General features: G+C 41.6%; 1 protein-coding gene across 1 annotated transcript in view; it reads left to right on the top strand.

Annotated features, from left to right (window-relative positions):
- Positions 1–9,909: 9,909 nt before the first annotated feature.
- Positions 9,910–27,354, top strand: part of LOC145395738 (hematopoietic prostaglandin D synthase-like) — a 238,227-nt gene continuing 220,782 nt past the window's right edge. Inside the window, exon 1 of the mRNA XM_080269275.1 lies at positions 9,910–9,979. The gene's annotated coding sequence lies outside the window, so the exon portion shown is untranslated. The remainder of the gene's footprint in view (positions 9,980–27,354) is intronic.

Genomic DNA, 27,354 nt, shown 5'->3' with positions numbered 1-27,354 from the left:
AGACTTTTACACTATAAAGTCGCCCTCTTCAGATCAAAAAACACGGCACGTCCAGGAACAGTAACCTTAACGTAAATACCCACAAAGTCAGATCACCAACTGTTTGGAACGGAATTAGAGTCTGCTATGTTAACGCATGTAGTCTACGTAACAAGTTTGAGGATTTAGAATCTCTAATTTACCTAGAAAATTATGACATCATTGGCATCACAGAGTCCTAGATTAACACATCTGACCGTGACTTTCTCATTAACAGGGTACAATATTTTCAGTTGTGAGCGACCACATCGAGCTGGTGGCGGTGTTTTATTTTACTATATATGAAAACTAGTCTCCATCCCCTTGTGCTATCCAAACCCAGTATTACCAACATAGATGCCAGTTATGTTCAGCTAAGTACTAATTCACACAAAATAAATATATGTCTCATCTATCGTCCTCCAGCACAGTCAACTGAGAGACGAAAAACTTTATGATCAAATTGCGGAAATTTGTTGTCAAGAGGATAGCGTAATTTTTGGAGACTTTAACCTACCGGTAACAAAGTGGGGTGAACCACTGACGGCACACTCAGGACAAGAGCTTTATATGAATCTTCAAGAAAGCGCCCTTTCCCTACACGTAGAATACCCAACGAGAGGAAACAATATCCTAGACATCATCTTGACTACAAATGATAACCTAGTCAACAACGTTGAAATAGGACCCGAGTTTAATTCCAGTGATCATCGAACTATAGTTTAATATTACTACTGAAAAAGTAAAAGAAACGGAGAGCAAAGAAAAGGTCCCAGATTATCGTAGAGCTAATTTCAACAGGCTCAGAGCGCTACTTGCAACTGCAGATTGGAATCAAATGTCTGAAACCGATGACATAAACCAAGCATGGGAAATATTCACCAAAAAATTTAATGAAGTGGTAAAGTCATGTGTGCCACTACGTAACAGACGTCCAGCTGGAAATAGTAAACCAAAGTGGTGGTCCAGTTAAATAAAAAGTAACTTAATAGCCAAAAAACAGGCATACCATAAATATAAAGCTACACAAAATAATGATGATAAATTACAGTACGATAATCTACGCCACATATCGAAAAGACATTAAACAAAGCAAAAGAGCACTGGAGATCCACATTGCTAATATGGTACGTGCAAATCAAATCCTAAAGAATTTTACAGTTACATTAGAAAGAAAAAGGTTATGACTACATCAATAGGCCCTCTAGAAACAAACAATGGCAAACACACTGAAAATGAGGTCGAAATGGCAAACATTCTTAATGATTACTTTGCGTCTGTTTTTACAGTAGAAAACACCACCAGAAACCTACTGTTACCCACAAACCAAGCAAATAGCACAGTTCTTAGTAACTATCCTATCCATAATAACGATATCCTTTCAGCCATAAATAGTACGGACATAAACAAAACCCCTGGCCCCGATAAAATATCACAGAGAATTCTCAAAGAAGCAAAACATGAGTTACTGCTGCCACTCTCTGTCTTATTCATTAAATCATTAAGTACTGGGAAAGTTCCACGCGCATGGAAACTAGCAAATGTAACACCAATTTTCAAAAAAGGAAATGAGTCGCACCCAGGAAATTACAGACCAATCAGCTTAACATCAGTAGTGTGCAAGTTAATGGAAAAAATCATAAGAGATAAAACAGTTAATTATCTAGAAGAAAATAATATAATTAAAGACTCGCAACATGGATTCAGACATCATGGTTCATGCTTAACAAACTTACTGGACTTCTTCCATGATGTTTACAAATCATACGATGACTCAAGAGCAGTAGATATAATTTACCTCGACTTTCAGAAAGCATTTGACACTGTCCCTCACAAGCGTCTCATGAGAAAAATAGAAGCACATGGAATAAAAGGAAAGACGCAAAAATGGTTACAAGACTGGGCGTCAGACCGAAATCAGCGAGTTGTAATAAACGGAAAGAAATCCAAATGGCGTAATGTGATCAGCAGCGTTCCCCAAGGCTCAGTACTTGGACCGATACTTTTTATTATCCATATACAGTAAATGACATTGATGAGGGTCTAAATTGTAAAGTATCCAAATTTGCAGATGATACTAAAATAACCAGTAAAGTCACTTCAAAATTACAGTGGCAGCAGTTACAAAATGACCTTAATACTTCAGCAAGCTGGGCAGAAAAATGGCAAATGAAATTCAACACAGAAAAATGTAAAGTACTTCATATTGGAAGTAACAATGTCCATGCAAATTACAAAATGAACAATATTCAGTTATCAAGTACAGACAGTGAAAAGGATCTTGGTGTGATAATATCAAATGACCTAAAACCAAGCAAGCAGTGTACCGATGCGGTTAAAATTGCAAACAAGCTAGTGGGTTTTATTGGAAGAACTTTCGAGTTTAAATCGGAAAAAGTCATACTTGCCTTGTACAACTCGCTAGTGCGCCCCCATCTTGAGTATTGTGTGCAATTCTGGTCTCCGTACTACAGAATGGACATTGAAAAATTAGAGAAAATTCAGCGAAGAATCACAAAAATGATACCACGACTTAGAAACAAACCATATGAGGAACGCCTTGAAGAACTTAAATTATTTGGCCTAACAAAGCGCAGGTTAAGAGGGGACCTTATTGAAGTTTTCAAAATCATGAAGGGATATGACAACTTAGACATGAATAAATATTTTGATATAGACCGGTCGAGTCAAACCAGAAGTAATGGCTGCAAAATCATGGGAAAGCGATTCCAATCCCACGAAGCAAAATACTTCTTCTTTAACAGAGTTGTAAATATCTGGAACAGATTACCCTCAGATACCATGAACAGTATCTCAATTGAGACATTCAAAAACAAATTAGACAAGTATTTGCACGAAAATCCTCAGCTGACTCTTTTTCTGTCCGAATAACTTGCTTTTATAGCTACGGTACATATAAGTTCATGCCCCTTTAGTCTACAAGACACCCCGTAAACAATGTACCCGTACATAGTGTTGCGTCACGATATTATACATTTTCAATTTATTCGGTGCAAAGAAAGCAATATAAGTGCAGATTAGGATCTGCACAGATAACCCCGAGTTAACGGTCACTACTCTTACTTTTGACCTGTGATGGGCTGTGGATCACTAAGGGTCCATGTTAGTCAAGTGACCACCATCGGGATTTTTTAAATGTACCAGGGGTCACTGCTTCAGGATGAAACTTGTGTACTTGTCCCATATGGGAGAGTTCCCTGTCTCAGTGGAGTGAATGGAGCTAGTGCCTGATTGACTGCTGCCTACCTTAAAAGCGCCAGGCAAGGCTGCCGCACCACCCCTAAAGATCCACACTGTGCAGTGTGTAGCTTCCACGTTATGTCCACAGACTTCCCATTAACTCAATGTAACCGGTTTATAATGTCATGTCGTAACTATTATTTTATTTGTTTACTTTCTCTTTCAGGTTACTCTATCGGGTAGCTTATAGATAAAGTATTATAGAATGTGACTTTTCCTTTCCAGTGTTTCCTATAAAATTTCCATGTCAGTTTTTCCATGCTGCATGGTGGTTTTCCTCACTTTTTCCTGGAGGGTTTGGTGGCGGGGGGAGCCTTCTTGCTTTACTATCCTTATCCTTCAACATGTAGAGTTAGATCTTGTAGTCATAGTTTTCTCTAACAAGCAGCCTCGAAAGGACCATAAGGTCTGTTGCTGTTTGCTTTCCTGTGTAATCATCATCACCACCACCACCATCATCAATCACTATCATCATGTTTCTGTTTCAATTTATCCACTCTATACAACTTTTCCATTTATACTACTATCATGATCATCATCAATTACACTCATGATGTTTCAGTTTTTCCTCACGATATAATTCTCCCACTTAAACTACTATCATCACCATCATCATTCACTATCATCACGTTTCAATTTTTCCTCTCTATATAATTCTTCCATTTACACTAGTATTATTATTATCATCATCATCATCATCATCATCATCATCATCATCATCACCACCACCACCATCATCAATCATCACCATCATGTTTCAATTTTTCCTCTCTAATTCTTCCACTTACACTATCATCATCACCACCACCACCATTACCATCATCAATCATTATCATCATGTTTCAATTTTTCCTCTCTAATTCTTCCACTTATACTATCACCACCACCACCACCACCATCACCATCATCAATCATTATCATCATGTTTCAATTTTTCCTCTCTAATTCTTCCACTTATACTATCATCATCATCATCATCATCATCAATCACTATCATCACATTTCAATTTTTACACTATTTCTCTCATTTATACTACTATTATCACCACCATGCTTCTGTTCCCTTCACTCTATACACAACACCAATACAGGACAGTCGTGCCTTTGACTAGTAACCAAGGACACTCACTCCCACCTCAAAACTAAGGCTCACTGAACAGCATGGAACCACGACAGCAATAAAGTTGTCCCAGTGTTCCAGTCCCATCGGATGAAGAGAACTTCTGCCATCTCCCTGCTGATGCCTGATTGTGGCGTACTGCTTGTCGATGAAAGACGGCAAAACGACCCCCTGGACTTGAACGCCTCTGGGCCATTTCTGGTTGTAGCGCCTCCCCCACTTGAACATCAGGCTTCCACCCCTTCACTTGCACATCTGAAAGAGCTGGTAATCATTAATAACTGTGACAACGCATGTTACACTCAATTCATCATCGTCATCATTACCACTACTGTCATCACCCCAACCTCTTTCCCATATTACCATCAAAATAACCTTATCTCTTCATCATCATCACCATCATTATCACCTCAACCCCTTTCCCACATTACCATCCCATTAACCTTAACTATTATCATTCAAGGCTAAATCAAACATCAGTCCCATCATCATCATCATCCCTTTTCCCACCTAAGGATGAGGTAAGGTAGGGTCCGGAGACCAAGAAAAAATCTGACAGAAAGATCCGCTTATCAATGTCCAAATGAGAAGGTGGTGGCCAAGTTGCTAGGGAGGGGATCCACTGTTCTAATGGATGCAGGTTTGATTCCTGACTACCGTAAAATCCAGGGACATGTCGTAATACACCCCTGCTGATACCGATACATATGTCCTGTATGAGAAAGCCATAGTATGTATTCAATACAGACGGTGTTAGTGTCCAAGTCTGCTAATACCAATACAGTACGCCAGTCCTGTATGAGACAGTGCTGGCATGTATTCAATATGGACAGTAGGCTGTGTCGATGCAGTGACATCATAAAAACACTCCTGCTAATACCAGTGGCGTCACCAGGGGTCAGATTTTGGGGGGGCTGTAGCCCTGGTGTAGGTAGAAGGGGGGGGGACGCTGTAAGCCCCCCGGAAAATTTTTCGGAAATTGAGCAGTTTTAGGGGAATTTTTGAGGCCTATGGATGAAGAAAAAGTAAAATAAGGTCTCACAGAATATTAATAAGAAACTTATAGGACACAAGAATATTAATGGGCCTATTACCAGGTATCAGTAAACCTTATGATATAATGTGTACAAGGTAAATGTATAAAGCTTTTTTTCAGATAATAGTTTTTCTTCAATTGCTAGTATTATGTGGTATCAAAACGGTTTCTTAGTCTTACCATATAAAATTTGATATATCAAAGAAGCTCTTTATTCAATCCATATAGATATAATTGCCAAGATTTATCTTCCATTACCGGTACTGTGAGAGGAAAACAAAGACATCCACAATAAAACAAAAATTATAAAATAGATCTCGTGCCGGTTCTTCAGCAGGTATATCAAGGTTATCACTTGTGCTGGGCGGTGGCTAAAAAAATGAGAAAATATAAATTTTACAGAGAGAGAATGAGAGAGAGTGAGTTTTAGCCTACTTTCCCACTCTGTACGTTTAGGACAATATATTTGCAACAATGAGAAATAGCCTAGGCCTAACCAATTTAAAAATAAATCAATGATAAAAATCCTGGCCTAAGCTTCATAAAATGACTACTGAAAAAGTTTGATATAGGGCTACTTACACATGTCTGAATGGGTTCAGCTTTGGGGTTATCTGGGGTTGCTTCTGGCACCTCATTCCCAATAACAGCCACTTTTTCTTGGCACTCATCTGAGTCATCTTTGGAGGTGCGGGTGCGAAAAAATTTCCTTATGTCACCCTGTCCCTGAAGATTTTTAGATGACCTTTTCATCACTTGAGTGGCTGCTGGCTGATATCTGCAAATATATTATTGTAGAATAGCCTATAAAAGGGAAATGACATTCAGTTCCGACAGTCGAGTGTCGACTGAACCAAGTACTGCTGACTCTTTGTACAGAGTATAGGCTAGATCTCATATCTGTAAAAACAAAAACGAACAGGTAAAGTGAGGTGGCTAGCAATATACCGGAACGTAGTAACGTCTATACAGCCACTGAAACCAATACATTCAAATAAAACCGAAAACAACACAGGATTTAGCCACAGTTCACAGACACTTATCAATGTAAACAAACATTCCGAGTTACGATACTCTGAACATTCGAATTTGTGAAAAATTGCATAGATCAGATATTTTTGACTGCATAATCCAATTTTAAAGTTCCGTGATTAAAATAACCATATTATATATTGTAAATATATAATAAGTCTGATAAATGAAATACAATCTTACATTCTTTGTGCAATAAATATATTTAAATGAAAACCAAGCTTGGAAAAAGTATATGGGCAACTAATATATTATAACTTATGATTTGAGTCATAGGTTTACGTAAATTGTGAATAACTGATCACATTACATAACTATAAATAATACTGTATTAAACTAATATGGATGCACGAATAAAAGTGGATTGGCGGTAGGGGGTTGGGGGTTTTGCTAGGTGGGTCAATGCCGAACTGCAAGCATACTATTTAAGGTGGTGATTTTTTATTATTATTATTTTGGGGGGCTGCAATTTTTTGGGGGCTGAGTCCTTGATTTGGGGGGCTAAGCCCCCCTAGCCCCCCCCTGGTGACGCCACTGGCTAATACCAATATACCAAACCTGTATACAGTACTATACACCAAAGCCACCATTAGGTATTAAAGGCCAATGCATGTAAGCATATTGGTGCCTTTATAAACGACACAATAAACGATATGATGTTACCACTACCACTGTCAGTTTGAAAGTGGTGGTAGTGTCCTGCAGGTGCCGCCAGCCATACAATAATGTAATGGAAACATGGATATAATATGGCATTGCTAGCAACACTTGTTGGAAATATCCTCAAACGAAGAAGTATTCAAGTAATCCCTCAATTATCCAACACAACTAAGCCAAAGGCATGTTTAGATAGTGGATCATGGACTTCTCCCTTGTCTCCCCTTCGTACATACCCTCTTTGAAAGCCATTGTAAAAGGCCACTGCAGTACACTGAACAACACTTAGACCTTGTGTTTTACACTATTCTATCTGGTCATGCAGACCTACACAGTATACCACAGCCAAGCAATTACCATGGTCACGCAGACCCATCAACCAAGGAAAAGCAATCACCACTGAAGGGCAACACCCAAAAGTACCATGAAAATAAACATGAAAAACTGGCCCAGCCGGGCAAATATGTTCACTCTGCCATAATTTCCACCCCAGACGCAAGTATTCTGTCCAGATATAAAGGAAAAATGTATGAATAATGGTTCTGAACAGCCAGATCACAGCATCTGGATAATGGATTGTTTGGATAATGGATGTCCGGAAAAGAGAGATTACAGTAAAATTTAAACAAGTGTACAAAATTCAGCCTATGTCTCTTCCTGACACCCAATACAATAACCTCTCAAATAAAGCCAGGGTTAAGTTCCTGGAGAGGTCGCGTTAGTTAAAAATGCGTTTTCTTAAACATAATTTTCCCATAAGAAACAATAGTAATACTGGGGGTTACGTTCCTGGACTCTGGGAAAGTCCACCCATTTGGGGAGTTATGCTACTCTAAACTTACATGCAACAATATTAATTTGAAGGAAAATCCACATAAAAAACAAAAACGGTATATCTGGGGAGAATCCATCCGTCCATCCATCATCCAATCCTACACTGCCCCAAGAGGAGCATAGGAGCCTGGGGCTAAGCAGTTGGTCTCGACATTTAAGATGAGAGTGACCAGCCTCACTCATCCCTGAGTGGCATTACATGAGCAATCAACCCCAACCACCCCTTGGATATAAACCTTCACCGGCTCAATCCAACTGGAGCGTAATAATACCCACTTAACCACCAGGTGCCAAAATTTGGTTATATGGTTACCATCCAGCGAAGTAAATGGTTTCCTGGTGTACAGGAAACCATCTGGCTTGTCACTCAGTGTAGAGTCACCCACAGGCAGAAGGAAGAGGAAAGAATGAAGGAATGAAAGACAGAAGAGGGAGTGTAAAGTCACCTGCAGGCAGAAGGACAAGGAAAGAATGAAGGAAAGAACGACAGAAGATGGAAGGAAAGAAGGATGGTGGAGAGGACAGGGCAGACACCCGAGAGCAGCACTACATTGAGTGAGTGGATAGTGAGTGCCCCCACGTACCAAAAACAAAAAGGTGTAAGAAGCAAAATAAATCGCTGGGGAAAAGGTGTTTAGGATTTATATAGCACAGAGGACAAAAGATGAAATAATCAGGTGACCAGATTTACTGGAGCCAAAAGCGGGACATTATCACGTATCTATCTATCTAATATATATATATATATATATATATATATATATATATATATATATATATATATATAGCGTTGCACCCCACCGTGAGGCTGCTAATCAAACACTAACGTCTCAAACGAACAATGCGAACATACGTCCTGTACGGTGAATGGACCGACCAAAGTTACCGGTTAGTGAGTATTACATTATTAACAATTCGGTATTTCATTTGGTTTGGATTATGCATAATTCTGCAGATTCATCCTAATTTCATAAAAGGAGGTCATTTTATATCTAATGTAACAGCAATTTTCTAAAAGCGGGACATTTAAGATACTTTCTTAAAAAAGCGGGACATTTTAGTCTCAATTTAAAATGCGGAACAGACGCCAAAAAAGCGGGACTGTCCAGCCTAAAAACGGGACTCTGGTCACCTTATGTAAAAGCAAAATAAATCGCTGAGGAAAAGATGTTTAGAAGGATTTATATGGCACAGAGGACAAAAATATGTAATAAGCAACATAAATCGCTGAGGAAAAGATGTTCAGAAGGATTTATATGGCGCAGCGGACAAAGTGTAATAAGCAAAATAAATCGCTGAGGTAAAGGTGTCAGGGACTAGGGCCGAAGAGTATTTAGATTTTGAATTTCATTATTAATGCATATAATAATTCAATCTAATATACAGAATAAATCGCTTAGGGACAATTGTTACGGTACTTGCAAATTTGACGTGAATGGCACGCGACGGGGCTGCCAGACGCTCCGATTCCCGCGCCAAAAACACACAACTTTAGGAAATTACGTAATACCTTTTCCTAAGTGATTTATTCTGCATCGTTACACCTCAGTATACGCTTGTGCTAGTGATGTAAATGAGTGAGTGAGTGAGAGAGAGAGAGGAGAATTAGTGTTACACAAGAGAATGTTAAGGTGTAATATGCAAAATAAATCGCAAACGAGCAAGTGTTCCGATACCTTCATAAAAGTACTATAAGATGGAAAAGATGAATACTCAAAATAATGCTATGGTGCTGCGCGGTACGCTAAGGTATAATCAAAATAAATCGCTAAGTAGGTATTGTTACGAGGCCTCATTTAGAGTAATATACGATAAGAAAAAAAAAATAAGTAATAACAATAATAATAATAATGAGGATGAAGTGGTCCCGCGCGGTACGACATGTTTTCCGATTCTTGGCGCGCTCTCCCTCTCTCTCTCTCTCTCCCTCCTCTCTCACTGTCACACTACCCTTGTTTCAAAGTTCACGTTCACTCCTTCCCTCTCCTCTCCTCTTCCAAACCCCGCTAACAGGCATAAAGGTAGGACATATATTTATCTTCTCTGCATATTATAAAAGCGGGAAACTGCCAGATAAATAAGAGAAATTGAGTAACAAGAAACAAACGCAGTCCACTTGTATCTTTCGGCAAACCTCCATATATTCTACAGATGGATGGCCGTTACCATAGCAACGAAATTGGCAGGTGAAGATGATTGTAGAAAGATAATCTATATATTTAATGAGATAATATTACCAGAAGCCTATGAAAAAATTAACACGATAAAGTGCAATGTATAATATTTTTACGTTCCTTTCCATACGTAATAAATATGAACAATATTACTGATAAAAGTACGAGAGGATGATTTGAAAGGTAAATGACCACAGATTCACAATTTCTCTCTCTCTCTCTCGCTTTCTCTCTCTCTCGTAACGGATACATTAAATAAGTGTTGATAAAGGCCACGCGTGCGAGATAACTTTAACCATTCCCATACATAATGAATAACGAACAAGCTAATAAATAAAGTGAATGATAAGGTGAATAATAATAATAATAGACTAACATTCCAGACAGCGTGATAGGCGTTTGAAAAGGAATAAATGATCTGGTATACAATTGAACAGCATTACATAGTGAATAGTGAATAAATTATGATTGTTATTGTGAATACGTGGAAATGAATACAATACAGATATCATACGTTGCTCGAGGACGCCTGTACGTGGTGACACTGGACACTGATATAACCGATCTGCTCCACTGCCGGGTTATTCAAACGTCCCTCACCACCCTATCTCCCGAATGGTGGATGGTGGAGGAGGGTAACTTCAGCCTGCAATCCACCGGGTTCATGTTTCAGATTGAGCTAAAACTATAAATTTATTTTTTTTTACATACCTAGTAAATTGTGATAAATATAAATCCGGATAATGTTTGGAAATAAGATAAACGATGTATGGATTTATATATTTGTTTGTTTACTGTTTAAGTACGATAAATATAAATGCTGAGAGAGAGAGAGAGTATAATTCAGGTTTATCACATATTGCGTAGAGAGAATCAAGTTTGCACGCGCACACACACACACACACACAAGTCGTCTCATATTTCTTTACTAAATAACAAATACACCAAAACGTTCACACGAGACCAGAACACAAACGTTTGCCAGACTTACGTTCCCCACCCTTGCCATGCCCAGACGGTTTTCCTCAGCATATATAGGAGCTCTGTGGCAGTGGAGGGGTTAAGGGAGGCGCTATCAAACCCCTCCAGTCCCTAAATCTCCCCTAAAATTAATAAAACCGTCTTAAGGTAGAGATTTAAAGGAGAAATAATCGGAATGAAGGGTAATTTGAATATTTTGATGTACGTAATGGAGGGATGGTGATAAAGACGTTCATAATTATAATACCTATGAAAATTCCCAACACCACCAACCTGCAAACTACAGAAATTTTGAACTATAGAATTCTGAGTATTTCACGTCAAATTTAGGATGCTATTTACTTTTTACTTGCCTTTTTAGAACTTGAAAGAACAATTTTGAAACATACTAAAGATGTCTGCAAATTGGAGGTGGCATCGTTGGCTGAGGCGGCCACAAGAGTATTACAAGACTAACTTATTCTCAGAACTGAATAAGTTTAATCTTTCTACCCCAGGGGGAAAGTACTCTATTTACGTTTACGAGAAGCTGTCTACATATCATTAGAGTATCCCCTGGAAAGATGGGTCAGTATAAACAACCTAGTAAAGTTTAATGAACTGAACAATTCTGTGGGGGGAAAAAGTGTGAAGAGTTTCTTCAGTGATAACACTGTGTCATCTTGCTGTCAGGATTCCAATGGAGAAAAATACTTTTGAGCAGACTTGGCATCTAGCCGCTGTCTATGGATTCAACCTTCATGTTGCTTTGCATCAGCACAGAAGATGCAGATCCTGCAAAAGAATCCTTCTTGAAACCGAGATGGAACTCGATACCCAGAATGGAAGTTCAGGAAATTATTTCGGTAAATTCTTGGGCAATTATGTTGCCAGCCTATCCTCTTGTTGCCAACAGTGCTTTCTTGCAGTTGCATCCGTTCACCTTTACATACTGCTGCTAAGCATGCTTTTTCTTGCCTATAGTTGACAAAACAAAACTTTGCAACACACTGTTTGGTAGATGATAAACGTGCATTGCCGAACACCACCGAGCGAGTTAAATTGCGTAAAGAAGTACTCGGCTCTGTCTTGGCAGTACACGTCCCCCCCCCCCCGGATAGTTAAGTCTTTCAGAAATTTCATTAATAAGAGTATGGTCTATATAATTCACATCGCTGTATGATTTAGTCATCAAAACGCTAAAATGTTCGTTTCTACACAACCTGCCATAGTAATTTCACGGTAAAACTAAGACTATAGAGAAAACAAGATCAATTCAGCATACCATTTTTTCAATAACCCACATCAATTCTTCTGAATCGTATAACCTCTATTTACACAAGATAATGGGGCAGACGATGACGTAGGTAAATAGGTAATGGGATGAAGAATGGGAATCACTGGTCTATCTTATTTATCGGTCTGTCTGGCTGTATCTATATGGACATGTATGTAACTCAAAAAGTTATAAGAAACATTCCCTGGAGAAAGAGAGAGAGAGAGAGAGTCAACAGTGAAGGAATTAGTGACAATAGGGGAAAGAAAATCAACCATCTATCTATCCATCCATCTATCATCTGTCCATTCATCTATCATCCATCCATCTATCATCCATCTATGTATCTATTCATCCATCCACCCATCTATCTATATCATTCACCCAACCATCCATCCATCAGTCTTTCTGCCTATCCATCCATCCATCCATCTATCCAATCCCTTCTATGCACCAACAGGAGGGTAGGGGCCCGGGGCTAGACTAATCAGTCCCATTATTAAAGACAAGGGTGGGAGGAACAAAAGATATAATAATAATAATAATAATAATAAAACTAATAATAATAAGAAAGACAGTAGTAATCTATCTATCTATCTATCTATTGCCAGACGCCTCAATCCCGTTTGGGGTGGCCACAAACAAATCGCCTCCAAGTCGCCCTGTCCCCCGCCATTTCACTCCCCTGCTCCCAACTCACACCCCCCTCTCTCATATACCTCTCCACCCCATCTCTCCATCTCATCCTCGGCCTCCCCCTCCCTCTTTCCCCCTCCACCTCACTCACACTCTCTTCGTCAGTCTTTCACCCTCCATCCTCTCCACATGGCCAAACCACCTCAGTGTGTTCCTCATAACACTTCCTATCACATCCTCATCCACACCACAACGCTCCTTTATATCCTCACTCGTCAGCCTGTCTCTCCATGTGACTCCACAGGCTCCTCTTAAATAACTCATTTCCACTGCTCTCACTCTTGACAGTAGTAATAATAAGTAATAATAATAATAATAATAAATAGCTAATACATATAAGGGCAGATGACCAGACTACCTCCCCTTAGTAGCATTATAAAAAGAATGGCAAAAAAATCACTTAGGGAATAAAACTTTGGCAGGGCTGTCACTCCGACCGGCCCCCACTAACGATCCGGGCGCCCACTTGAAGGGAAATTCGTTTAGTTCGTTGGTGAATTTGATCCCGGGTTCGACGCCACCGCCTAACCAGTGTAGGAACTCGTTAAATCACACAAAGGCCTTGCTGCATATATTACAGTGTGTGTGTGTGTGTGTGTGTCAAAGGATAGGAAAGGGGAAAAAGGAAATTGAAAGAGACGAGGATTTAGAGAGAGAGAGAGAGAACAAAGACAACAAAGAGGTGTATGAACAGCACTGTATGAAGGAATTTTGTGAATAAATAATATATACGTTAGCCCATATCAATACTTATACTGGGGAGGAGGAAGTGAGATGATGATGATGATGAGGAAAAGAGTGTGGTTGTGGTGGTGAGGAGGAGGAGGAAAAGAAGAGTGTGGTTGTGGTGGTGAGGAGGAGGAGGAAAAGAAGAGTGTGGTTGTGGTGGTGAGGAGGAGGAGGAAAAGAAGAGTGTGGTTGTGGTGGTGAGGAGGAGGAGGAGAATAGGAGGAGGTGGTGGTGGTGATGATGAGGCGGAGGAGAAGAGGGTGGTGGTGGTGAGGAGGAGGAGGAGGAAAAGAAGAGGGTTGTGGTCGTGGTGAGGAGGAAAAGGTGGCGGTGGTGATTATGAGGAGGAGGTGAAGAAGAGGGTGGTGGTGGTGGTGAGGAGGTGGAGAAGAGGGTGGTGGTGGTGATGAGGTGAAGAGGGTGGTGGTGGTGGTGATGAGGTGGAGAAGAGGGTGGTGGTGGTCATGAGGTGGAGAAGAGGGTGGTGGTGGTGATGAGGTGGAGAAGAGGAGGGTGGTGGTGGTGATGAGGTGGAGAAGAGGAGGGTGGTGGTGGTGATGAGGTGGAGAAGAGGATGGTGGTGGTGATGAGGTGGAGGAGGGTGGTGGTGGTGGTGATGAGGTGGAGGAGGATGGTGGTGGTGGGGAGGAGGAAAAGATGAGGGTGGTGGTGGTGGGGAGGAGGAAAAGATGAGGGTGGTGGTGGTCGATAGAGGAAAAGAAGGTGGTGGTGGCGGTGATGGTGATAAGAGGGTGGTGGTGGTGAGCAGGAGGAGGTGGTGATAGTGGTGGTGAGGAAGAGGAGGAGGTGCTGGTAGTGGTGGTGATGCTGATGCTGATGATGAAGAGGAGGAGGAGAAGAGGGTGGTGGCGGGTGGTGTTGATGGAGGAGGAGGAAAAGAAGATGGTAGTGGTGGTGGTGGCGATATGGAGGGTGGTGGTGGTGATAGTGGTGGTGATGATGATGATTATAGACTTCTGGGGAGCAAAAGAAGGGTTTTCCTGGAAATTTATAAAAATAAGAAAGGAGGAAAAACATTCACAGTACAAAATCTCAATTGTGTGTGTGTGTGTGTGTGTGTGTGTGTGTGTGTGTGTGTGTGTGTGTGTGTGTGTGTGTGCGCGTGTGTGTGTACGTACAGCTGTGATAATATTGTTGTGTGTTTGTTTATTAGTTGTGTGGGTGTGTCAAAGAATGGAAAAAGGGGAAAAAGGAAATTGAAAGAGACGAGGATTTAAAGAGAGAATAGAAAGAAGAAAAAGGAAATTGAAAGGGACGAAGATTTAAAGAGAGAGAGAGAGAATAGAAAGAAAAAGAAAATTGAAAGGGACGAGGATTTCAAGAAAGAGAATAGAAAGAGACAGATGTATGAATTGCACAAGGCTATATGAAGGAATTTTGTGAATAAAGAATAATATATACGTTAGCCCATATCAATAATTATACTGGGAAAGAGGAAGAGATGAGGAGGAGGACGTGGTGGTGGTGGTGGTGAAGGGGAGGAAAAGAAGAGGGTGGTGGTGGTGAAGAGAAGGAAAAGAAGAGGGGTGGTGGTGGTGGTGGTGATGATGATGAGAAGAGGGTGGTGGTGGTGATGGTGAGGTGGAAAAGAAGAGGGTAATGGTGGTGTTGGCGATATGGAGGAAAAGAAGATGGTGGTGGTGGTGGTGGTGGCGATATGGAGGAAAAGATGGTGGTGGTGGTGGTGGTGGTGATGATGATGAGAAGAGGGTGGTGGTGGTGGTAATAGTGATGACAATGATGATGATGGACTTCTGGGGAGCAAAAGAAGGGTTTTCCTGGAAATTTATTAAGGTTAAGAAAGGAGGAAAAACATTCACAGTACTAAGAATATCAATTGTGTGTGTGTGTGTGTGTGTGTACTGCTGTGATAATATGGGTGTGTTTATTTGTTTATTAGTTGTGTGTGTGTGTGTGTGTGTGTGTGTGTGTGTGTGTGCGCGCGAGAGAGAGAGAGCAATTACTGAAACGAATAATTAATGACATCAAGTGCATATGGAAACAGACAGACAGACGGACGGGGAGAGAGGGAAGGAGGGAGGGAGGGGGAGAGAGAGAGAGAGAGATAGAATGGTTAAGAATGTCAAAGAAAAAGTGAGAGAATTAAAGAGAGAGAGTGAATGACTGGTGAGTTGAAGGGAAGTCCTGGGATCGGCCAATTATGTTACCGGAAGTGACGTCATAATACACAGCTCATACGTACACACACGAAACTTACATGTACACACACACAACTAATAAACACACACACACCCATATTATCACAGCTGTACATGCCCACAGTTCATAAATACACACACACACACACAACTAATAAACAAATACACACACCCATATTATCCCACCTGTACGTTCACACACACACACACACACACACACACACACACAACTAATAAACAAATACACACACCCATATTATCACACCTGTACGTTCACACACACACACAAACTAATAAACATACACACACACACACACACAACCATATTATCACGGCTACACACACACACACACAACTAATATACATACACACTCATTGTCACAGCTGTACGTACACACACACACACACACACACACACACACACACACACACACACACACACACCTCGAGAGTAGAAACGGAAATGGTAGATTATGGACGTAACCCACACAGTTATTGCACCACACGAGAAAAAACAAGAACAAAACAACGAGAAAAAACAAGAACAAAAACAACAGACAATAAAAAATACCGGTATCTAACTTGTATATTAAAAAGAAGAAAATGATGATGATGGAGGTGGAGATGGTGGTGGTGGTGATGGTGGTGGTGATGGTGATGGTGGTGGTGGTGGTGGTGATGATGATGGTGGTGGTGATGGTGGTGGTGGTGGTGGTGATGATGATGATGATGATGATGATGATGGTGGTGGTGGTGGTCATGATGACGATGATGATGATGATGAAGGTGGTGGTGATGATGATGGTGATGAAGGTGGTGGTGGTGATGATGATGATGGTGGTGATGGTGGTGGTGGTGATGATGGTGGTGGTGGTGGTGGTGGTGGTGATGATGGTGGTGGTGGTGGTGATGATGGTGGTGGTGGTGATGATGGTGGTGGTGGTGGTGATGATGATGAAGATGGTGATGATAATGATGGTGGTGGTGATGATGATTGTGATGAAGGTGGTGATGATGATGATTGTGATGAAGGTGGTGGTGGTGATGATTGTGATGAAGGTGGTGGTGATGATGATTGTGATGAAGGTGGTGGTGATGTGATGAAGGTGGTGGTGATGATTGTGATGAAGGTGGTGGTGATGAGGAGGAGGAAATAGCGATAACAGTAAAAGTAGTGGTGGTGGTGGTAGTAGTAGTAGCAGTTGTAGTAGCAATAGCAGTTGTAGTAGTAGTAGTAGCAGTAGTGGTAGTAGCGGTAGTAGGTGTGTACTGGTCATAATAATACTGATAATAATAAATATCGATCAATAGCCAAGCGCCTCTATCCCGTAAGTCAGTGATTTCCAACCTGTGGAGCGCGTCCCCCTAGGGGGGCACGAAGGGCTGCCTGGGGGGGGACGAAAGGTTGGTAAAGAGGGTAATTATATTTGAAAACTATGAATTATGATGGAATTCAGTAATTTTTGAATATGGAGAAAATATTTCAGATAAGAATAAGAAATCTAGTTATCTGAATATATAAACAATGTCAAAGATTAAGAATCTATGATATTTATTGACACGTGCCAACTATGCCAGTAAAATACAGTATTTGAGGAAGAGGGGTGCAGGGAACGTGTCATTCAGTGAGGGGGGACGAGATTTAGAAAAGGTTGGAAACCACTGCTGTAAGGGGTGGCCAAAAACAAATCACCTCCATGTCGCCCTATCCTCTGCCATTTCGCTGCCCTTCTTCCAGCTTACACCCCCTCTCTTACACCACTCCATACCTCCATCTCATCCTCGGTCTCCCCCTCTCCACCTCACTCACTCTCCTCGTTAGTCTCATTCTCCATCCTCTCCACATGGCCAAACCACCTGAATCCATTTCTCCTAACGCTTGTATAATAATAATAATAATAGTAAATAATAATAATAGCAAGAAAATAATCATAAATCATCCCTCCATTTCATCCTCGGTCTCCTCTCAACTTCACTCACTCTCCTCGTTAGTCTCTCACTCCATCCTCTCCACATGGCCAAACCACCTCAATACACTTCTAGCGCTCTGTATAATAATAATAATAATAATAATAATAGCAAGGAAATGTTCATAAATCATCCTTCCATCTCATCCTCGGTCTCTCCCTCTCCACCTGACACACTCCTCGTTAGTCTCTCATTTTCCATCCCCTCCACATGACCAAACCACCTCAGTGCATTAATTTTCTCCTAGTGCTTTGTATGGTAGTAGTTGTAGCAGCAGTAGTAGTAGTAGTAATAATAATAATAATAATAATAATAATTATAATAATAATAAATAGCAAGGATATAAAAATAATAATAATAAATAATAGCAAGGAAATAATAATAATAATAATAGGAAGGAAATAATTCATACATCATCATATCCCTCAGTGTACAACGGGGATTTCCAAACATGACTCATTTTTAGGTCATCGGGACGTGAATCAGAGGAGAAAGGAAGCTGTTTGGCGGTACGAGGCTGCCTGCGACACAAATGCTGGGCGGCGAGATTCACCATATTAATTTGCCTATATAATAACCCGATTCTGTTATTATTATTATTATTATTATTTTTATTATTTATTATTATTATTATTACTACTACTATTCTCTTTCTCTCTCCTTGCCTCCCTCCCTCCCTCCCTTCATTCTTCCGCCATCCGTCTCTCCTCTCCTCCCTCCTTCCCTCCCTCTCTCCTCTCCTCCCTCCCTCAATCCCTCGTAACCTTCACCTCGATCCAAACGTTCCTGGGTCCCTTCCTTCTCTCTCTCTCTCTCTCTCTCTCCTGCCTGACTCACCTTCATATATACCATTCCTTGATCAGCAGCTTATGTGGCTTTCTCACGGAAGGAGAGAGAGAGAGTAAAAAGACTGACAGTAAATGGGAGATGACATGTACCGTATGTAGAGAGGGAAAGAGAGAGAGAGAGAGAGAAACAATGGATAAATAAAAAGAGTAAGGAGTGACGAGGAAGGGGAAGGAAGAGACGGAAGGATGGAGGGAGGGAGAGAGAAGTTATGAGAGAGAAGGAGGGATGGAGGAAGGGAGGGAAGGATGGAGGGGGGGGGGAGAAGTTAAGGGAGGGAGGAAAGGATGGAGGGGGGGGAGAAGTTAAGGGAGGGAGGAAAGGATGGAGGGAGGATGGAATGAAGTAGTTACATAGATACACAAACCACACAGACCTAACGAGGCGATCAGGTATTGTGTCTTGAATAATAACCAACTTACTCAATTCCATGAAGTAGGTGGTGTGTGTGTGTGTGTGTGTGTGTGTGTGTGTGTGTGTGTGTGTGTGTGTGTGTGTGTGTGTGTGTGTGTGTGTGTGTGTGTGTGTGTGTGTGTGTGTGTGTGTGTGTGTGTGTGAGTTGCTTGTGCTGTTATACTGAGACAAGCAGAGAGAGAGTGTGTCGGCCATTTGCTTGTGCTGTATTAGAGAGAGAGAGAATGTTAACTATTTGCTTGGGCTGTTAAACTGAGTGAGAGAGAAAATGTTAACTATTTGCTTGTGCTGTGTTATTTTGAGACAGACAGATGGAGAGAGAGATGTTAGCGATCTGACTGTGCTGTATTAGAGAGAGAGAGAGAGAGATGTTAGCGATCTGACTGTGCTGTATTAGAGAGAGAGAGAGAGAGATGTTAGCGATCTGACTGTGCTGTATTAGAGAGAGAGAGAGAGAGATGTTAGCGATTTGACTGTGCTGTATCAGAGAGAGAGAGAGAGAGAGGTGAGAAATGACGTAGGATGAGGAAACAAGAAGGAAGGAGAGAGGGAGAGATGAATGAATAAAGAATAGAAGGAAGAAGAGCAGGAGGAAGAGGGAAGAAACAGAGAGAGAGAGAGGGAGAACGTTTTCTGTCAACATAATCGTTTCTAAGTAAATACATAAAGCAAACAAAGGAAATTTTGAAGGCCGACGGATTACAGGAAGAAGTAAGCGAAGAAGAGGGAGAAGAGGAAAATGATGATGGTGAGGAAGACGATGATGGTGATGGTGAGGATGATGGTGATGGTGAGGATGATGGTGATGGTGATGATGATGGTGAGGAAGATGATGATGGTGATGGTGAGGAAGATGATGATGGTGATGGTGAGGAAGATGATGATGATGATGATGGTGAGGAAGATGATAATGGTGAGGATGATGATGGTGAGGAAGATGATGATGGGGGGGACGACGCGGGAGAGGAAGAAACAGGGGGAGAGGAAGATGAAGTAGAAGAGGAAGGGAAAGAAATGGAGGAAGAGGAAGAAGGGAAAGAGCGGAAGAAGGGAAAGAGCGGAAGAAGAAGAAGAGGGACGGGAAGAAGAAGAAGAGGGACAGGAAGACGACGACGAGGGAGAGGAAGTAATACAGGGAGAGGAAGAAAAAGAGGGAGGGGAAGAGGAGGAAGAAGAAGGGGGAGAGGAAGACCAAAAGAGGGAGAGGAAGAAACAGAGGGAAAGGAAGAGGAAGAAACAGAAGAGGGAAAGGAAGAGGAAGAAACAGAAGAGGGAAAGGAAGAGGAAGAAACAGAAGAGGAGGGAGAGGTAAAACAATAGGGAGAGGAAGAAGTGGAGGGAGAGGAAGAGGAGGGAGGGGAAGAAGAAGAGGAGGGAGAGGAAGAAGAAGTGGAGGGAGAGGAGGAAGAAGAAGTGGAGGGAGAGGAAGAAGAAGAAGAGAAGGGAGAGGAAGAGGAGGGAGGGGAAGAAGAAGAGGGAGAGGAAAAGGAGGGAGGGGAAGAAGAAAAGGGGAAGAGGGAGAAGAACAGAGAGAGAGGGGGAGAAGAGGAAAAGGAAGAAGATGGAGAAGAAAAAGGAGGACATGGAGAACAAGAAAAGAATAAGAGAGATGAAGAGGAGGAAGAGAGATGAAGAAGAGGAAGACCGAGGACAAGAAGATGCAGAAGGGGAAGAAAATGACGAAGAAGAAAAGAAGAGGGAGGTGAAAAAAAGAAGAAAAACAGAATAAAAGAAGAAATCCATCATCTTACCCTATAGTCTTTTCGTTATGGCACAAGTTTTTTAGGAGGCCATGTCAGTCAGTCACAACCTAAAGATTTTGTAAAGACGGTGCAGCCCTGGCAAAAAGAAGGAAAAGGAAGAAAGAAAAAAGGAAGAAAAAAGAAAAAGAAAAAGGAAGAAAAGAAAAAGAAAAAAGGAAAAAAAGAAAAAGGAAGGAAAAAGAAAAAGGAAGAGAAAAAGAACAAAAGAAAAAGGAAAAAAGAAAGAAAAAAGAAAAACAGGTTGAAAAAAAAAGAATGAAAAAGAAAAAAAGACAAAAGAAAAAGGAAAAAGAAAAAAAGGAAGAAAAAGAAAAAGGAAGAGAAAAAACTGTTCCTATATATCTTTCTATAGTTCATTCATTTTAAGTTGGTGGAGATTTAAGTCCCTTGTGCTGGTAATTTCCCGTAGTATCAGAGGCAATGCTATCGTTCTGCATCCTCTCCTTAGCACTTCTTCGTGACTAGCATCATATTCTGGTGTAAATCTCATGTTCCAACCCAACATTGAAAATACTGAACTGGCAATTTTACGCTAAGATACTGAACTGGCAATTTTACGCTAAGATACTGTGTATGTATGTGTACACACATACATACACAAATATACATACATATAAACACACAAATACATATACATACATATATATATACACAAATACAAATACATACATATATACACATACACAGACGCACTTACACATACATAGCTACATACATACACATACAAATACACAAACAATTACACACACACACACACACACACGTGACTGACCGTTCTCAAACTTTAATCCCTTCATTCTTGCCTGACCCTCAGCCTTTCCTCTAAGTGTGGTCAATATCAGATACAAACTACTAAATTTTGCTAATGTTTGACCTAAGCATATGACCTTGACCTCTGACCTATTGATCTGAAAATTAACAGGTTTCTTCACTGGCTTCCTCTCAACCATCGCACCAAGTTTGGTTAAAATCAGATAAATACTATCCGAGTTATTTTTAAAATAGACACGCACGCATGCCTCTCAAAACATACACCACCTCTTGCACTGCGAACTATCTATCTATCTATTTATTGCCAGACACCATAATCCCGTAAGGGGTGGCCATTTGACTTTGAGTTATTTGTTTTACGGGGAGGGGCACTAACCCTCCATCAACCCACTTGCTGACACGTAGGGAGCTCGTATGGTTTGGTTATATGGTTACCACTCAGCGCTGTAAATGGTTTCTTGGCTTACAGGAAACCATTTGGCTTGTCACTCAATGTAAAGCCACCTGTAACGGAAAGAAAAGCAATAAGAAGTGACAGGAAAGATGGGAGAAATAGGAAAAGAGGAGGGGAGGCACAGAAAAAGAACGATAAAGGCTAAGGAAGAAGTAGGCAGCACTACATCAAGTGAGTGGATGATGGTCGCCTTTGAACGCGGGTGTAAGAAAGACATTACAGTGAAAAATAAATATATAAACGAAGTGACGTGTTTGATAAGGTATTTTTCCATTATCTTGCTGACACTTACAAAATAATAATAAGAATAATAATAATAAATAATAAAAATAATAATAATAATAATAATAATAATAATAATAATAATAATAACAATAATAATAATAATAATAATAATAATAATACAATAATAATAATAATACATTCCAACAGGTAATACACAAGGCAGGCTAAATTTACTTCGAAACTGGGTACGGAAATTTTACTAAATTTCCAAGAACAGACAACAGGTGTGTGTGTGTGTGTGTGTGTGTGTGTGTGTGAAAGAGAGAGAAAGAGAATAATTAGTCTTCACTTTAACAAGGCGAATTATCATCATCTTTCCATCTACAATCCTGAGCTATAAGAAGAAATTAACGCTTCTGTATTCTGCTAGTCACGAAGAAGTGCTATGGTAAGAATTTAGAGCTGCAGTACTTATTCTAGAGTATGTTGCTAGTCACGAAGAAGTGGTATGGAGTGAATCTACTGGTATGGAGAGAATCTAGAGCCGCAGTACTTTTAGAATGTGTTGCTTGTCACGAAGAAGTGCTATGGAAAGAATCTAGAGCCGAAGTATTTTTAGAGTGTTGCTAGTCACGAAGAAGTGCTATGGAAAGGATGTAGAGCCGAAGCATTTATTCTGGAGTATAGTGCTAGTCACGAAGAAGTGGTATGGAGAGAAAGAAGAGCCGTAGCACTTATCCTAGAGTACGATGCTAGTCACGAAGAAGTCCTATGGAAAGGATGTAGAGCCGCAGGATATTCAAGAATACTTTTAGAGTGTTGCTAGTCACGAAGAAGAGCTATTGAAAGGATGTAGAGCCGCAGGGAGTATGTTGCTAGTCACGAAGAAGTGCTATGGAAAGAAAGTACAGTAGAGCCGTAATACTTATAGAATATGGTACTAGTCACGAAGAAGTGCTATGGAAAGGATACAGAGCCGTAACACTTATCCTCCCACTGATCCAAGAGGAATGGGGTGCTAGTCACGAAGAAGTGCTATGGAAAGAATGTAGAACCGAAGCACTTATTCTAGAGTATGCTGCTAGTCACGAAGAAGTGCTTTGGAAAGAATGTAGAGCCGTAATACTTAAAGAATATGGTGCTAGTCACGAAGAAGTGCTATGGAAAGAATGTAGAGCCGAAGCACATTCTGGAGTATGGTGCTAGTCACGAAGAAGTGCTATGGAAAGAATGCAGAGCCAACGCACGTATTCTAGGGTATGTTGCTAGTCACAAAGAAGTGCAATGGAAAGTAAGTAGAGCCGCAGTACTTATTCTAGACTATGTTGATAGTCACGAAGAAGTGCTATGGATAGAATCTAGAGCCGCAGTACTATTAGAGTGTGTTGCTAGTCACGAGGAAGTGCTATGGAAAGAATGTAGAGCCGTAACACTGTCTTATCCTCCCACCGATCCATGAGGAATGGGATGCTAGTCACAATGAAGTGCTATGGAAAGAATGCAGAGCCGAAGCACCTATTCTAAAGCACGTTGCTAGTCACGAAGAAGTGCTATGGAATGAATGTAGAGCCGTAATACTTATCTTTCCACTGATCTACGAGGAATGGGGTTGCTAGTCACGAAGAAGTGCTATGGAAAGAATGTAGAGCCGAAGCACTAATTCTAGAGTATGCTGCTAGTCACGAAGAAGTGCTATGGAAAAGTAAGCCGCAGGACAATCATAATCCGCCATTAAGTAACGAAAAATTGGCCCCCCCAAAAAATGACGAAAATCTTCACCAAAAATACATTAACAAAAACACTGGGAAATTCTTTGGGGAAATTTTATGGGAAAAGGGAAGAAAAGAGTGAAAAAAAGAATACTGGATGATTTAATATGTTAGAGACGTGAAGGCTGCTATATGGAAATGGGAGGGAGGGAGGGAGGTAAAGAGAGAGAGAGAGAGGGAGGGAGGTAGAGAGAGAGAGAGAGAGAGGGAGGGAGGTAGAGAGAGAGAGAGAGAGAGGGAGGGAGGTAGAGAGAGAGAGAGGGGGGGGGGGGCAGAGTGAAGAGAGAGAGGGACACACAAACAGAATGGACAGACGAAGAGAGGGACACACACACACACACACACCTCTTGTGTATCTTCTTATTCTTTTCCTTTCGGCTCTCCTCTTAGGGGTCGCCACAGCGGATCACCCGTCTCCATCTTACTCTGTCTTCTGCATCTTCTTCTCTTACACCTACCACCCGCATGTCCTCCTTCACTACATCCATAAACCTTCTCTTTGGCCTTCCCCTCTTTCTCCTGCCTGGTAACTTCATTTCCAGCATCCTCCTCCCGACATAGCCTACTCCTCATCCCTCCTCCGCACATGTCCAAACCATCTCAGTCTCGCCTCTCTAGCTTTGTCCCCAAACTGACTTACGTGTGCTGTCCCTCTAATATGTTCATTTCTAATTTTGTCTAACCTCGTCACTCCTAGTGTAAACCCAACATCTTCAATTCTGCTACCTCCAACTGTGCCTCCTGTCTTTTTGTCAGTGGTATTGTCTCCATTCCGTATAACATGGCTGGCCTTACTACAGTCTTACAAACTTTCCCATTAATTTCTGCAGAGACCCTTCTGTCACAGATCACTCCTGTCACCTTTCTCCACCCACTCCATCCCGCCTGCACTCTCTTTTTTACCTCTCTACCACACTCTCCGTTACTTTGTACAGTTGACCCCATATAACTGAATTCATCTACCTTTGCCACCTCTATACCTTGCAGCCTCACGGCTCCCCTGTCATCGCTCTCATTTACACACACGTACTGAGTCTTACTTCTGCTTACTTTCATTCCCCTTCTCTCCAATGCATATCTCCATCTCTCAAGCTCTGCCTCAGCTTCCTCCCGGCTCTCACTACATATCACAATGTCGTCCGCAAACATCATTGTCCACGGAGGCTCCTGTCTAATCTCATCTGTCAATCTGTCCATCACCATTGCACACAAGAAGGGGCTCAAAGTCGATCCTTGATGCAATCCCACCTCCACCTTGAAACCCTCAGTCATTCCTACTGCACATCTCACTGCTGTTACACTATCGTCGTACATGTCCTTCACCACCCTCACGTACTCGTACTTCTCTGCCACTCCTGACACTCTCATTCAGTACCACAGCTCCTCTCTCGGTACCCTATCATAAGCCTTCTCCAAGTCTATAAACACACGATGCAACTCCTCCTGGCCTTCTCTGTACTTCTCCATCACCATTCTCAAAGCAAATATGGCGTCTATAGTACTTCTCCCTGCCATGAAACCAAATTGCTCCTCGCAGATCCTCACTTCTCTTCTCAGCCTAGTTTCCGCCACTCTTTCCCATCTCTTCATTGCATGGCTGATCAGCTTTATAAACACGTATCTCGTGTATATTGCTTTTTTTATTGGTAATAGAGTGAATGAATCTCTTTGTAAATAATGAAAGAAAAAAATTAACATGTCTATTTGTTATGCAGTGGAGAGAGAGAGAGAGAGAGAGAGAGAGAGCGTCCTCAACACTTACATAACCTGTTTTTTTGTTTGTTTTTTTCCCTACTCCACTCTGCCCCATTTTTCACCCATCCCCATTTCCAACCCCGTCATTTTCACGTCCCCTCTCTCTCTCTCTCTCTCTCTCCCTCACACACACACACACACACCTCCCCCAGCCACTCCTTATGGAACACAGATAATTAGGAGGGAGAGAGAGACAGAGAGAGGCCTGGATATTGTCACTGGTGAACACTCGTCAGCATGACACACGGCACAGATGGTGAAACACAAGACAGTGGTAGTTGTTGCTGTCAGGGCGGCCAGATCCGTCAACCGCAAGCAAGAAACCACCCCTGAAGTCACCCCAGACAGTGATTTTTTTTTTTTTATATGTCCGACTCTGGGTAAAGGCTTCTTGGCCTATTTCTCGGGGGCAGCGGCCTATCCCAAGGCCCAGTAGTCCTCCTACATCTCCACATGTCACCACTTCGGCGCTAACACCCACCGTCCATATTGAATACATGCTAGGGCTGTCTCATACAGGATTGGTGTGTTGGTATTAGCGGGGGTATTTTTACGACATGTCGGCGGGTCATCTGGTTGATCAGGAAAGTCTGCTGTTAGGAAATTCAAATCCTTAAACTGTTCCCTGCCCAAGCCGGGATTCGAACCTGGGTCCATTAGGACTGAAGGCCGCCTCTCTACCGATTCAGCCACAGCCTCCCCCAAATGTCCTACTGCCGTTGATAGCGCCACTTGACATCGAGGCGCGGTGAAAAGTGTGGAGGGTTGGATCCTGGGTGGACAACGCATTTGTGGCTCTTCCCGGTTGGGGAGGCGGTGGCTCAATCGGTAGAGAGGTGGCCTGCAGTCCTACCGGATCCAGATTCAAATCCCGGCTGGGGCAGGGAACAGTTTAAGGATTTGAATTTCCTAAAAGCAGACTTTCCTGATCTACCAGATGATCCGCCGATATGTCGTAAAAATACCCCCGCTAATACCAATACACCAGTCCTGTATGATGCAGCCCTAGCATGTATTCAATATGGACGGTGGGTGTTAGCGCCGAAGTGGTGACATGCAGAGGTGTATGGTATGTAGGAGGACTACTGGGCCTTGAGTGCAGGCTGGGAAGCCTATGCCCAGAGCCGAGCACAAAAAAAAAAAATAAATAAATAAATAAAAAGCAGGAGCGCCATAGCATCGACCACGCTACCCCGTAATCTGGTGATCTGGTTACCACCCAGCGTTTTATATGGTTTCCTGAGTTTGAGGACACCATTAAGCTTGTCATAGAGTGCTGAGCTGCCAGAAGAGGAAAGAAGAGTAAGAAAAAGTAAGAGGATGGAAAGGGAGAGGAAGTGAGAAATGGGAAGAGGGAGAAATAGGAAGAGAGGAAGGGAGAAATAGGAAGAGAGGATGGGAGAAATAGGAAGAGAG

Source organism: Coenobita brevimanus, chromosome 33 (genome assembly GCF_032717465.1).
Source record: "Coenobita brevimanus isolate Jiangsu-jjx chromosome 33, ASM3271746v2, whole genome shotgun sequence".
Classification (NCBI taxonomy): Eukaryota; Metazoa; Arthropoda; class Malacostraca; order Decapoda; family Coenobitidae; genus Coenobita; species Coenobita brevimanus.
Note: the sequence above shows the minus strand (reverse complement) of the source record. Positions and strands in the feature narration are given on the sequence as shown.